Source organism: Vulpes vulpes, chromosome 12 (assembly GCF_048418805.1).
Source record: "Vulpes vulpes isolate BD-2025 chromosome 12, VulVul3, whole genome shotgun sequence".
NCBI lineage: Eukaryota > Metazoa > Chordata > Mammalia > Carnivora > Canidae > Vulpes > Vulpes vulpes.
The window spans coordinates 185,565,353-185,580,892 of NC_132791.1; positions in this window are offsets into that span (position 1 = coordinate 185,565,353).

Here is a 15,540-nt window from a genome sequence, read left to right on the forward strand (position 1 = left end):
GAAATACAACAAACAAATAAACAAAAAGGCTGAACAAAAAAAAGCATGCTTTATGATCTAGCAATCTATTTTATCCCTAGGCATGTGTACGCATGTGGGCCAAAAGACGTGTACAAAAGTGTCCACAGCCGCATTATTTGTAATAGCTCAAACCAACGCACATGTTTATGTACGATTGAAAGGATAGTTAACTTGGTCGCCCAGGCGATGGAATGCTTCACAGAAAGACCGATTAACTACAACGAACCACAACAGCATAAGTGAATCTCATCGAATAATATTGAGTGAAAGAAGCCAGTCGCCCCAAAGTACACATTGTTTGATTTCATTTATATAAAATTCAAAAATAAGCAAAACAAACTGATGATGTTACAAGTCAGGAGGTTGGGTATCCTCCATAGAAGTATTCCAGGAAGGGAGGGCATAGGTGACTTCTGGGGTGTTGGTCTAGTTCTATTTCCAGATAGAAATCCTCATTATGCAGATGCATTCATTCTATTGAAATTTATGCATTTGTATTATCTTCTGTATAAGTTATTTCTCAAAAAAATTTGAAAAAAAAAAAGAAAGAAAACCGATGGGAGTCAGAGTGGAGATTTTAAAAGACGGTTTCTATTAGGCTTTAGTTTACAAACTAATTCTGGAGCGTTTGCTGAAACAACAGATTTTAGTGCTCTGTCTCCGGAGAACATTGTTGTTAGGGGCAGGGCAGGGCCATTTCAAAACAAGCATCCTGGGTAATTCCTACTCGAATGGGTTCTTGGACCACATTTTTGAGAATCATTGTAAAGGGGTTTTTCAGCTTCAATATTTTGAAGCCATGCTGGCAACTAGCCAGTCAAGCTCATCATACAATTATGAGAGTATCTTCACTTAGATTTTTAACTTAAGAAGTTAGCAAGGAAAATACACTGTCCTGATGCCAGCTATAGAGTTCTCTGTTTTCAAGAGAGCCATCCTTCCTGGGATGTTTTCCACTTAATAAACAGCTTTCTAGAGATCCTGGAAGTAGAGACTAGGGAAGAGGAAGGGTTTTGAAAATGGGTGTGGAACACTTCTTGCGCTCAAGGCACCACTTCCAATCTGGTAGCTGACAAGAGTGCGCCAAAGTCATTACAATGTGAACACTTTTATGGCATCCCTAGAAATGAGTTTGGGGCCCAGCGGTATACATCACTGGGACTGTTTTCACATAAAAAGGCCCTAGAAGATAGAAGTAGGACACTTTGCATGACTTCACTAAAAGGCTTGCTTCCAGAATATTTGTCCTTTGCAGTCTCCACAATAAGAATATTCCACAGTCCAGTGGTGGTGGAGAACACAGCATTTTATGCAATTCTCCTGAGACAAGCAGTAATAAAGCACACAACAGATTTTGCAGTAAACCATTTAATACTGTTCATCTTGTGGAACAGTTTTTTCATGTAACTCCTTAATATGCACATCATGGAAACTGCTGGTGTAATGTATATGCCAATGAAACAAATTCCTCTGTTCTACATTGGTCCAGGACTACCGTCAATGGTAGAAAACGATGGAGATGTGCAAGGTGAGGGACACAGTAAGGGGACATGGCTTCAACCACCAGATGAACCTGGGAATATATTTCCTTTGGCTGGAATTCGATCAAATCGATGAGAAAGCAGAACTAATGTTACTATTTTTTAAAATGTCGATTTTCGCATACTGTTCAATATCTTTGATGACAAGTGACAGGTCTTGAATTAATTTTAAAAGGTAAATGATGAAAAATGCTTAAATACATTCAACAAATTTATGTGCAGCTATACTATCTCTACCCCTCAGTATTGTGTCTCCAAACAAGAGTGATGTTTATTCCTTTCATGATTCATCTGTCCACTCTATTTTTCATTCTATTTTCTCTTAGCTCTTGAGTGATCTTGCTTCATCAATAAAACCTCTATCTTAAGACTCTCCCTCTTTATGGGCTCTTTCCTATCAGCATATAAACATACACAAGCATTTTTAATTAAAAAAAGTCCTCTCTATTCTTCTTTCCATTCCTTTGTTCAACCTTGTGTACCCTTCCCTGCTAAACTACTTGAAAGAAACGTCCAGCCACACTGGAATCACTTCCTCACTATTCAATTCCCAAGTCATTGGAGTCTGGTTAATGCCTCTATTATATCTCTGAAGCTGCTCATTAAAACTCATCAAAGGCCTCCTAGTTGGTGAATCCAATAACTAATTTTCAATTGCTATCTTAACTTGAGGTTTCTGGAACATTTAATCTTATTGATCTCTCCCTCTTATTGAAGTTCACTTTCTCTTTGGACTCAGCCACACCAGTTTTTTCCTGTCTCCCAAGTTACTTGCAGGAAAGAATTAATTTTCCAGACCATAGCTTCCAATAAAGGAAAAGTGCTAGCTACTCTGTTCCTTCAAAAATAGTCTGGTGAGAGTGAGCATCAAGTACCCCCTTTCCCTGTGACTCGGTCTTTCACAAGGAAGGCCTGCAGTAACTATTCCACTCACCTTGGGGATGACTTATCTCATTCAGGAGATAGCTGAGACCCTGGATTTTGTTTACCAGAAGGTAATTTATTAGTCTAGAAAGGAAGTCCATGGCTCTTTCTTTTTCTGCCCACAGATACTGAAGAGTCAAAAAACAGTAGAGATTTTGGCAACATGAGAAGCTGCTTCATCTGTAGGGCTGAAGGGAAAAGAGAGGAAGGATGTGGTAACAGAACCCAGAAGCCGAGCCTTTCTTGTGGGAACTGAAATGGAGAGGGCTGCCTCATTTCACAGAGAAAGGAGTACTCAGAAGCTGGGACCACTGGGGATATACGATTATTTTCATAAAATGCCCCTAAACCATCCCCTTCAATCTTCCACCAGTATTATTTATTTACAAATACACTCAGAAACCCAGTGGTATGGGATAGCATGAAAAACATAGCTTACAGAAGACATTCAGGGGCAGGGTTTTAGGTAAACACAACTTTTCTAAGGATTAGTATGTTTGAGGAGTTTGGGGAACATAAATAATGCTGATCTATTAATCCCCACATAGGTTCTGTATTTTTTTCTCTACTACTTATAATCTGGAGAGGACAAAAGGTAACTAATTTGTACTCCAAACTTCAACAGCTTCGTTTGGGTATGTGATCCTTTACTTTCATGCCTGAATGTTGCTATTTCCAAGGCTCTCTTCATTATTTCAATAGCCATCTAAGCTGACTCCCTATATCTATTACGTCCAGCTTTGATCTATTTCCTAAATTTCAGTTCTGTAACTTCAACTGCCTGATTGACTTCTTTCTAAAATACCTCACTTGTGGATAAGCCAGTCTGTTCAAGCCAACACATCCACAATAGAAAGTATCTTGTTCTCCAATTAGTTCCTCTTCCTTTATTGCTTATCTTAATAAATGGTTCCCACATCCTCCCAGTTGTTCAATCTAGGATCCTGGGAATCCCTCTTATTCATCTTCTAAAGAAATCATTCAATTGCTCAAAGGCTAATTATATACATGTTAAGTATCTCTCAAGCTCAGACCATGCCATACTCTGATTGTCTCCTCCTATCTTTGTTGCTGGGGCTCTTTTTTAGGCTCTCATTTTCTCTCATCTGGGTGATTGAAACATCCCCATCTATCTTCCTTTACTCCTATATTTCACTCCCTTAGACCATCTTTGATGTGAGCTATCAGCTTATCTTTTCAGAACAAATTTCTAATCCTTTTACTTTCTTGCCTGAAATGGTTTAAAGGTTTTCTACTAGGTTTAAAGAGACAAACATCCAATCACCTTGCTGTATCATACAAAGCCCTTTCTTCTCTGTTTTATCCAGCATTGGCTTGATTTTTCACCACTGATCCATACATAGGTTATTCCAGCCTGTGTGCCAGAAATGGAATGAACAAACAAGAAGGCATTAGACGATGAGGTCACACAGATAATGGGAAGTAGATCATATGGGCCTTGTAGGCCATGGGAAAGGTTTTGATTTTATGCTTTAAGTGAAATGAGGAACCAATGATTTTTGAGTACAAAACCATCACTCTAGTTGATGGATTGGGAATAGATTGTACATAGTCAGGGACAGAATCAGGGAGGGCTGCAGTAATCTAGATGACAGATAATGGTGCCCTAGACCAGGGTGACGGTATTGAATGTGGTGGGATGTGGTTGGATTTCTGCTGTAATTTGAAGATGGAGCCAATATGATTAAATGAAGAAGGAATGTGGGCCACGCAAGTATGATGGGAATGAAGAGACATTCCAAAAACTTTGGCCTAAACAATTGGTAGATGGAGTTGTCATCACTGAGCTAAGAGAAAGAATGAGATTCAATCGGAACTTGTTAAGCTTGAGATATCTGTTCAATATCTACGTCGAGATGGTAGTGATGTGTAGGCTTGCTCTTCAAGATTCAGCTGAATTGTCAACTCCTTTCAGAAGCTGTCGGCAGAAATAGGCCATTTTTCTCTAGGTTCTCACTACATAAGATGGATTCACAAAGTTAAGGTTTTTGAAAAAAATGAAGAGATGAATGAAAAAATGAATAAAAATAAAACTTTCATTCTCAATGTGTAGACTAAATGAGGTAAAGCAACTAGCATAATGTTTGCAAAGAACAACTCTGCTTATAGTTAAATTCTTCCTGGGGTGGCTCCCATCCAATGTCTCATTGAATTGGGAATATAAAAGCTGGGCTATTTCAGCCCAGTGTGGGACAACTCTAATGGGCCATTTTAACTATAGAAATTCCAATGAGGTTCATCAAGGCTGACAGTGAGCCAGTATTTCAGCTTGACATCTCCCTCTGCCCAATCCTGCTTCCTTCCTCTCTCTCCCACATTTGTTGATGCCAAGAGCACTGCCTAACAAAAACTGTCTTCCTGGAGAAACAAACCTACAAAGTTGGTAACAGGAGTAGTCTGAGATAGCAGTTGATAAAGTGGTATTTTGGACCTAGATCATTAGCTGCCTGGCTGGCAATGAGAACTTACCGGTGGTAAGCAGAACACAGATAGCCCCTGGCACAAAGTGGTGGTCCAATTGCTAAACTTCACTCATAGTGAAATGGGATTGTAAACTGTAAAAAGGAATGCATTCGCCCCTGCAGTGTATGGGGCTCTGATTAAAGTAGGGGATATAATAAGCAGAAGGACAGTACAAGACGGTAAGTTCCTCTTCCTAAACAAATACATCAAAGGCTCACAGTGATTAATGGACAATGGAAAGTGTGTGTGAAAGCCAGAGGGCATCCTTGACAGCCTACAAAGAGGTCCTCATTTCCTATAATAAGACAGCAGAGAAACCTAAGCAACACAAAAGGACCGGGATTTATTCATCAGGTTAGCTTAAAACTAGCAATACAGTGGGACAAAGATAGTATATTCAATGAATTGTGCTGTGACAACAGGATATCTGCATGCAGAAAAAGGAAGAAGAATCTGGACATGAACTTAATGCCCTTTACAAAAATTAATTCAAACTGCATCATATACCTAAATGTAAAATACAAACTATAAAAGTCCTAAGAGATAAGAGAATACTTAGATGACCATGGGTATGGCAATGACTTTTTTTAGATATAATGCCATCCATAAAATTAATAATTGATATGCTGGACCTCATTAACATTAAAAATTTCTGCTCTGTGAAAGGCAATGTCAAGAGAACAAGAAGTCAAATCATAGGTTGAGAGAAAATATTTTGGCAGAAGACATCTAAAAAAGGACTGTTATCCAAAATAGTTTTTAAAAAACCTCTTAAAACTCAATAATAAGAAAACAAATATCTTGATTAAAAAATGGGCCAGGGATGCCTGGGTGGCTCGGCGGTTGAGCATCTGCCTTTGGCTCAGGGTGTGACCCCACAGTCCCGGGATCTAGTCCCACATTGGGCTCCCTGCATGGAGCCTGCTTCTTCCTCTGCCTATGTCTCTGCCTCTCTGTGTCTCTCATAAATAAATAAATAAAATCGTTTTTAAAAATAAAAAAAAAAAAACGGGCCAAAGATCTTAACAGACCACTTCACCGAAGAAGGTATACAAAAGGTAAATAAGTTCATTAAAATATGCACCACATCATATGTCATTAGAGAATTAAAAATTAACACAAAAAGACACTACAACACACTTATTAGAACGGCTGATAGTACAACACTCTGACAACACCAGATATTGACAAGGATGTGGAGCAATGGGAATTCCCATTTATTGTTATTGGGGGAAAAATGGTGCAGCTCCTTTGGAAGACAGTTTGGTGGTATCTTAGAAAACTACACACACTCTTACTATACAGTCCTGAAATCACACTCCTTGGTATTTACTCAGAGGAGTTGAAAACGTACGTCCACACGAAACTCTGCACGTGGATGTTTATAGCAGCTTGATTCACGAGTGCCCAAAATTGGAAGCAACCACGATATCCATCAATAGGTGAGTTCATTAATAAGCTATGGTACATTCAGAAAATAGAATTCATTCAACACTAAAAAAGGAATGGGTTATCAAACTGTGCAAAGACATGGAGGAAACTTAAATGCATGTTACTAGGAAAGAAGCCAATATGATAAGGCTGTATGCTGTGGGTTTCTGAAAAAGATAAAACTATGAAGACAGTAAAAAGATGAGTGGTTGTCAGGGGTCATACATGAGGAGAGACGAGTTAGGCAGAGTACAGAGGATTTTTAGGGCAATGACAATACTCTGTATAATATTGTATTGATGGACACATGCTATTGTGCATTTGTCCAAAGCCACAAAATATACAAAACTTTAATGTAAACGATGAGCTTTGGATGATGATGATGTGTTGATGTAGGCTCTTCAGCTGTAACAGATATTCCAATCTAGTAGGACATATTAATGATGGGGGAGGCTGTGGATGTGTGGGGCAAGGGGTCTATGGAAAATATCTGTACCTTCCTCTTAATTTACCTGTTAACTAAAGCTTCTTTTATTTATTTTATTTATTTATTTTTTTAAAGGAAAACCAAGGCAGCTTTGCTATGCGGAATTCAGAACACTGGTTGGGAAAAAATTGGATGGGAACGTCTAGGCAGATGAACCTGAAAGTCTTGATTTCATATATTTCCCTGAGTCATCTTTATTTGTAGCAGCGGACTACCTTTCCCTGTTTAAAAGCTAGCACATCCTCCTTTCTTGAAGGCACTTCAGAGACCTCTCCTCCCAACGATAAAACGGTCCCTCAGGATGTCCCTTCACTCCCCTCCTGGACACTAGATCTGTAACGAGGTTAAGTTGCCTCATAGCACAGCTTTAGATATGCTGAGCCTAATAAAAGAAGCAAGAGACCATTCCTGGAAGGAACTTCAAGCGTGGAATGATAGCAAAAGTTGGGTAGAATGTATAGCTTGCTTGATCAAGGAGTTTGTTCACTTTCAGTTCCAGAGGGCCTTATGGGGTCAGTTTTGGACACGCATGACTTCTTCCTCTTCTGAATCTTTTCCTTCCCCTTCTGGGGTGTCCATTCCAAGGGTATTCTCTAATCTACATCCTGTACCCTAAGCTCCATCTCTGAGTCACTTCCATGGAAAACACAATCTATATCACACCTGTAATGAAATCTTCGTAAATGAGTCTAAACAATTAACTCCAGTAGAGAATGTACACTGTAGGGATACATATTTTTGTCCAAATCACAAAAGACCTCTTAAGACTGTCTGAGAATAGAATTGACAGCCTCAAAGTCCTGCCACTTGAGCAATTCCAGCGGAATGATACAGCCATGTGGAGGGAAGGTGGCGTAAGGGATTTATATTAGAAAACTAAATTAGGGGCAAAAATTTTTTTTTAACTTCTTTGGTTAACACAATTAATTTTCGAACTTAATGAAGGGGGCTGTTTAAGTTGAAGCAGATCAAAGGATGTGGAACTTCACTTACTTGGCCCTCCTTTTCTTTCTTCTGGTTCCCCTGAGTAATTTTGGGGGAACCTTAGAGTAGATGCTCTCACAGCTTCCTTCAAGTCTTGTGATTTTATGGATTTATAATTTAGTGTAAGTGACTTCTCAGAAAGATTTGAAACAAAAGGATATTACTTGGGTATATTTGTTATAGCCTGCATTAGAATTGTCTTAATTAGTAATTCATATATTCAGCATATGAACTATGATATAATCACATGTTTAAATATGCAATCATTTCTCAACTTGATTGTAATAACTTGTCTATAATAAAAAGAGGTCCCCCTTCATTGCTATGTTGAGTAAATGTTAAATTAATCATGGACCCATGCCAAATCTGCTTTAAAAAAAAAAATCCAGCAAATAAATTGCTTTTCCAAGACTGAATCGTGCTGCCTCTCTTCCAAGAGCATTTTTGTAATTACTTCTTTGATTACCCAAGTGATAATATCAAGATGGATTCTTAACCTTTATACCAAGCCTTTGTGTGCAAATACATTGGAAGAGATGGCCAACGATTTAATACTCCATGCAAGGGGCAACACTATGCACTGCCCGACTTCTATAACAGACTGAATGGAGCCTCTGATGGAAAGATGAGATAACAAAGGGAGAAATCTTGGCAGGAAAATTACTTTCCTTTGAATCCTAATGGCAATCTTGAAAAAGCTAAGATTTCACATAGAGGTTGTTTCACATGTGAAGAGATTCAAAAGTAATACAAAATTCACTGCAAGATGCAGCTATATGGGAATAAAGTATTATAGATATATGCCATGTACAAGAAAACTCATTAAAAGCCCACTGTTTTAAAGACTTCACAAATAGTTCTCAAGGGAGTTCTTTAACATCTTGAATAAATAAGATTTATGGATTTTGGAAGAAGGAGGGAACTTTGACAGAACTGAACCTGTCCACCTGCTTGTATAGATGAGGACATAATTTCATGGGGAAGTACTCTGCTAAGATGGACTGCCTTCCTCCAGAGTATGGTAGATCCACTGAATTAAAGCCATGATTATTATGTCGTACTCTCTATATGAAGATAACATGGGTTTAGGAGCAAGGAGTAGAAGTAGATGTACTTACTACCACTGGGGGATTCCATGCTTCTCACTCCTGAAATTAATTCAGAGCTCTATAAGAGGTCCTGGTCACCACAGAGAGAAGATTCTCCCCATGAGACCCAACAACTCTCGCATTGCACTATGAGTTATGGCTATTACTAGACACTTTGCGCTAATTGTGTCCAGGGACCTTTGGGCAGTAAGAAAAATAATCATCTTGTCAGGGGTAATGGATCCAGCAGAGGGGAGGATATAGGCTGCTGGCACACCATGAGGGTAGGAACAGTATCTATGGGACTCAGATGACTTATTTGGTTTCTTCTTGCCTATTTGTGATTGATAATGGACAAGAGCAATGACTCTACCTGAGAAAGGTATGATCACCAGGAGCTCAGATTTCTCAGGAATGAAGATTAATTTATTAGGTAGCTGAGCAAGAGGGGGAGTTTAGAAAGGATAGTTGAGGAGGGAGAAAATAAGTATCAGTTATAGTCCTGGGATGGACTACAGCAATGAGGACTATAATTCAACTGGCTGACTTCCATCTTCTAAGTGTCTTCTCAGGAAGAGAGGCCTCCAGATCCTTGGATATTTTTGCAGAAGATTCATGCAGCACCGGGGGTAAACCACGACAATTTCTGAAATGTGCTGCTCTGTTTCCACTTCAAGAAAGGACTTGACAGTCTTAGGTTAGCTGACAGCCCCAATGTGTTAACTCCTCCAGGGTCCACCTCTGCTTCTGAGCTGAAATCACACTCTTTTTGGAGTGTTCACCAAGCAGTGACTAAGCAAAGGGTGGTAACAATGGCATTGCCACTTCCATTCAATGCAGTTCCAGACCTTCTTTTTTGGGCTATGAGGTTTGTATCTTGGTTCGAGGCTCCTCTTGCCCATTTCTGATTCTGCCTGTTTCAGTCGCACGTGCCACTTCTCAACGAAACTTTTGTGTTTCCAGCTTTGCTTCAATGTCTCCTTCTTCCCAAAGTTGCTAAGGCCAGGTCTCTGCTTCATCTTCTAGTCATCTGTAACTGATTGAATAAATTAGGTATGGATCTACTCAGCAGAACAAATGTCCACAGAACACATTTTGAAAATTGCTAGAGTAGATGCTCTCTCTCACTGCTTCTTTCCAGTCTAGGGATTTTAAGGATTTATCTATAACTAATGTCCTAGAGTCAAGGGGAGAAGGTGTAGGAGATCTCAAAATACACCATCCTACTCTCCTGGCTCAAACACCACTAAAGGGATACTTTATTTTCTTTTGGCTTCTCTTGCTTAAAGTTTCCGAGATAGGAGACTCCAGATTAAATGTGAGAAAAACTATATGCAGCAAGACAGTAGTCCTGAAATCAAACCAGAACCAATAATAGAGATTTCAATCAACTATTATTGAAGCAGAGAATAAAGAAGAAGAAACTGTGAGAGTGGGTTAGATACTAATATGGGCAAGGTTTAGATCCTGGAGGGTCTTACATGCTTTGCCGCAATGACTTCCCTGCCCAAAGGGGGTGAATTGGGCACAGGGTGGGGGACTATTTAAAAAGCCATTTCATTAAACCAGGGAATAAAATATGGTTGTCTGATGACAGTAGAAGTGAGAATAAGGAGAAAGGGTGGGATATGAGGATTGCTGAAGAGTCAAACAGCAAAATTAATGGCCAGCGAAATAGCAATTGGATGTGATGGGACTGAATGGGGTGTGAACGAGAGACAATAGTGTATCCCAGGTTCGGGTGTGGGGTGTATAACAAGAGAAGGCTGACCCCACAGAATTAAGTGAGGTTTACACCATGTTAATTTTGAGGGACCCCTGTTACATCTTGGTGAAGACAGCAATGGGGAAAATGGATAATAGCTATGTTCTTGTAGGCTCTGACCCTCCGAGCAACTGGTATGTGGTATTCTTTGGGTTCATACCTGACTGTAGTTATAATATGTTTGGGCCTTTCCCCCACAATTGGCTTGGCATTGACACCCTGTATATATGTGTATTCCCCCCCGATTTGAAACACATTTCCCAGCTTTTCTTAGGAGCACCACAGAATTGGATGAAATGAAGCAGTTCAGAGATGGGGGGGTTGGGAGGAGGTATAAATGTACTTCATTTATAAGGAGGCCCAAATGCCTTCTTAGAATTAAAGCCAATTTTCTGTGCATTTTAATTTAATCAACCATTCCAAGTGTTGGTACATGGACAGCTGCCCCTCAATTAGATGTGCTCATACGTGCCTTTTGAATTGAACTAGACTTTGCAGACAACTTAAACGAAGTTAGTTTTCTTTTATCTCATTGATGGAATATTTATTTAAAGGTTTTCTAATTTGTCCTTTTATCTATTTTAAGGATCTTCACAGACATCACTGCTGATCACTGTTTACATAGCTTCTATTGAGCAATTCCATTGGAGTTTAGCACCACAAAGGATAGTGCATTTCACTGGGTAACTATAGTTATTAGAAAGGTTTCCTTAGTTTGAACCAACGCTGCCACCCTGCCATGTTTAGTGGTTGTTCCCATTTCTTCTCTCTTACTTCTAACCTTGAGTCTCACATCTGAAGCCAGCCCACCTTTACTCTTCAATCATCTGCCATCAAGGTCAAGTATCTCTCATTTCTTCATTGTCTTTGTTAATTGGCTTTCAGTTGTCAACACCTATGTCTTCAATTTAGCCAGTCTTTATTTTTTAATGTCTAAATGTTCCTAGTTTTAATAATAAATCTCCTTCTTTAATTTTTTGATCAATTATATTGAGACACATTTTATATAAAAGTTCCCCATTTAAATATACGTATATATATTACAACGAGGTTTGACAAGTATACACACTCACGTCAGCAAAACCACAATCAAAATATTGATCACCACCGTTGTCCCAAAAGGTTCCCTAGGGCCCATCTGCTATCAGTCACCTCTAACTTCTTGCTGAGGTAATGACTGATCTGCTTTCTATTCCTACAAAAACAGGAAATAGTTTTGCCTGTTGTGAACTTCATATCAAAGGAATCATTCATTATTACACACCCTTTTGTGCTTTGCTTTTGTTCAACATGTTTCTCAGATTCAGGTGTAATGGTTATCAATGGTTCTTTCCCTTTTATTTCTGAATAGTATTCCATTGGACTGTAACACAACTTATAAATAATTCACCTGTTAGTGGATATTTGCAGATAGATATGAGTGGTTTCTACCATGAGACTATTATGAGTAGAGCTGCTACGAGCATTTATGTACAAGATTTGGTGTGAACATATGCTTCCTTTCTCTATTTATTTAAACATCGAGGATTAAAACTGCACAATCATCCTCTGATTTTTAAAATACAGGAGCAGGCTATTAAATTATACCTTTTCTAACTACAAGACAATCTTTATCCAAGAGATGTCTAAAACTACTTTCCTGGACATATGGTAGAAGAACCCATATAAACATTCTATTCACTTAAAGCACACAATTCTGAAATTAGACAGACCTGGGTGTGATGCTCAGCACTGCCACTGATTAAGTACAATACTTTGCAAGTTACTTAATTTCTCTAAACCTTCGTTCTTCCATCCGCAAAATGGAGACAACAGAAACATCTGCCTCATAGTTTATCGTAAACACCTGGTGAGATTTGAAAAAATAAAAAAAAATAAATGTGAAGCGTTTATCCCAACGGCTAACACAGTAAATAATAAATGGCTAAATATATACAATAAAGTAAGACTCAGAGTATCTTACAAAAAGGGCTGTCCACTGAACAATGTGTGAAATATGGAGGCTGGCCTTCACACTGAAGAATGACATATACTATTAAATATATTATATTTAGTAATATATTAAAAACATTATTTTTCATGTCAGTTGGGCGTCCGAGTCTTGGTTTCTACTCAGGTCATGATCTCAGGGTTATGAGATTTGAGTCCCACATTGGGCTGCACAAATAGCTCGGAGTCTGCTTGAGAGTCTCTCTCTCCCTCTCCCTTTGTCCCTCCTTCCCCATACGTGCACATGCTTTTTCTCTCTTAAGCAAATAAATAAATCTTAAAAGGTTAAAACATCACTTGTAAAAAAAAAATCTTTTTCAAAGGCAAGGAGGTTAGGAGGCATAGTAGCATTTATACAATGAAACACACATGTCTACGTATGAAATAAGGTTTTCTTTTTCTTCTCCCTCAAGAAACATTACTCCACTGGAAGTTTCTTATTTGAGTCCTAATAAAATATCTCACATTACAGAGCACTTTCTCAATTACTGTAGCTTGAACAAAGCACCGCACATTAGCCTGAAAGGACCTCAATCAATACTAGTTTGGACTGCTTAAAGAGGTCACTGGCAGAACCAGCTGAAAAAAAAAAAAAGAAAAGAAAAGAAAGGCAAGGGAATTTAACACAATTTAGCAATTATTCCTGGGGCTCTTACTCATAATTGGAAGCTTAGATGCTGCTGTAAACAAGCCTCTTAAAGATGACTTTTAAAAAGAAATAGAGAAAGTAGTCACAGTGTGGAGGTCGGGAACACATGCTAGGAGGAAGAATGGAGAAACAGACAACAGAGGAGCACGGATTACAGGAGCGTCAGCGGGAGCACGTGGTGTCCTCACGTGGGGCCTCGAAATCTCTGTTCTTTAGGTAACTTTGATGAAAGGGAAAATTAAGCGCCCCGGAGTACTGGGTTCAATGACACAAAAACACTGATCTTGGAGAAGGATGGGATGAGTTTGACATTCATTTGAATGATAAAGGAATCTGTAACTAAATTAGTTCATTCCGGTAACTTCGGTCGATGTTTGACATCTCTTTGGATTTTCAACATTATAACACCAGAAGATCGATCGACTTATATTTGGGCATATCGGCTACTGCTGATCCTGCTCTAGTGAAAGTAAATGTGTGAAAAACCTCAGCAGGTTCAAGCCTGTGAATTAGAGACCACGGAGTCTTTTTTCAAAGAGATGGGAGCTGTCTCTCCGCAGGCTACGGCTTTGATCATATGGAATCCATTGCCAATTGAAGTGAGCAATGCCAGACAGTGTGTTTTCGAGTTTAAAGAAAGTATCCATTTTGTTAGCAGCAGGAGAGAGTGGGAAATTACCCATGAACAATGCTGTATTTTGCAGCCTGGGGCAGAAGTGGTGAATAAAGTGGGGATTAAATTGCCAGCAGCACTACTCTTTCAAGGCTTCAGAAATTATTTCAGTACTTTGATAATACATTCAAACCGTAAACCGCTGCAAGTATCAAAGGTGTCCCCCACACCCTACTGGTGTGTATGTGTGTGTGTGTGTCTGTGTGTATTTGTGTATACGTTTGCATATGTCCTCATGCTCACATAGGCTTGATTACAGTCTTCAAGATTATAGTCTTCAAGAGAGAAAGAGCACATTGTTGGCATAATTTAAGGCCCTTTGTATCATGACTTAGAATCATAAGTTGAAACTTTTGCCCAGATTAAAGAATTTTTAAAGTGATCACATATCCCAAACTGGTAAGTGCCTTCTAGTCAAGAGTGCAGTGTTGGGCAGCCCGGGTGGCTCAGCGGTTTAGCGCCGCCTTCTGCCCGGGGCGGGACCCCAGAGACCTGGAATCAAGTTCCGTGTCGGGCTCCCTGCATGGGGCCTGCTCCTCCCTCTGCCTGTGTCTCTGCCTCTCTCTCTGTGTCTCTCATGAATAAATAAATAAAATCTTTAAAAAAAAAAAAAGAGTGCAGTGTCTTGGTGAGGTTGTTAAAATTATTGCCAAGCATGAGCACGCGTGCCAAAAGCAATTATAGTGGAATCTCAATTTGGAAACCTCAAGTGAATTGTGAAAATGTGTGCCAGATATTGCCTTAAGGTGACTGACCCTACGTTATCTCAATTCAGAAGATTCTTAGATGCCATTCTTAAAACCATTAGGTATTACTCTCTTTGAATTAGAGATAAAGGACATCCATCTCAGGAGGGTGACTTATCCAAGGTCACACAGTTGTGGGCATCGGAATAAAAAGTCGGATCTGGATGTATCCAAAACCCTGCATTCTTTCAAATGGAATTGAGAAACAGTGTATGAGAGACTTAATTTGTTCCATGGCACTTTATTCTAGAGGCTGGAGTGGCTTTGAGCACATAGTAAGTGCTCGATAAATATTCTTGATTAATATTTATTCAGTGAAGGAGTAGCTGACATTGCGTCTCCAAATGTATATATCTCCCCTCTATCCCGTATCTCCTCAAGGACATTCCTTTCTCATTAACTAGAATACACACACCACACACCAGACGGTTTGACTTTTTAAAAAATTGATTGGTGGGGCTGCTAGTTTAACAATCATACTCACTGAAGTGTCCCCTGCCTGTTGAGACAATTTGGCAGTACAGGCAGCCCAACTTAAAATAAGGTACATCTCCTAAGGAATTGTATGAAAATTAAATAAACGTTAGTGTTTGTTTCAAATAAATGCAGGTCAATAAGGTCTATAATTTCTTCTGGATACACATAAAATAACCTAAGATAAGAGCAGAAAAGGCTCTTAGAGATCAGCTATCAACAGCCTTCCATTGGATTACAATAATGGCCTCCTCTGGTCTCCCTAAGTCCAGCCTGTCCCCCTG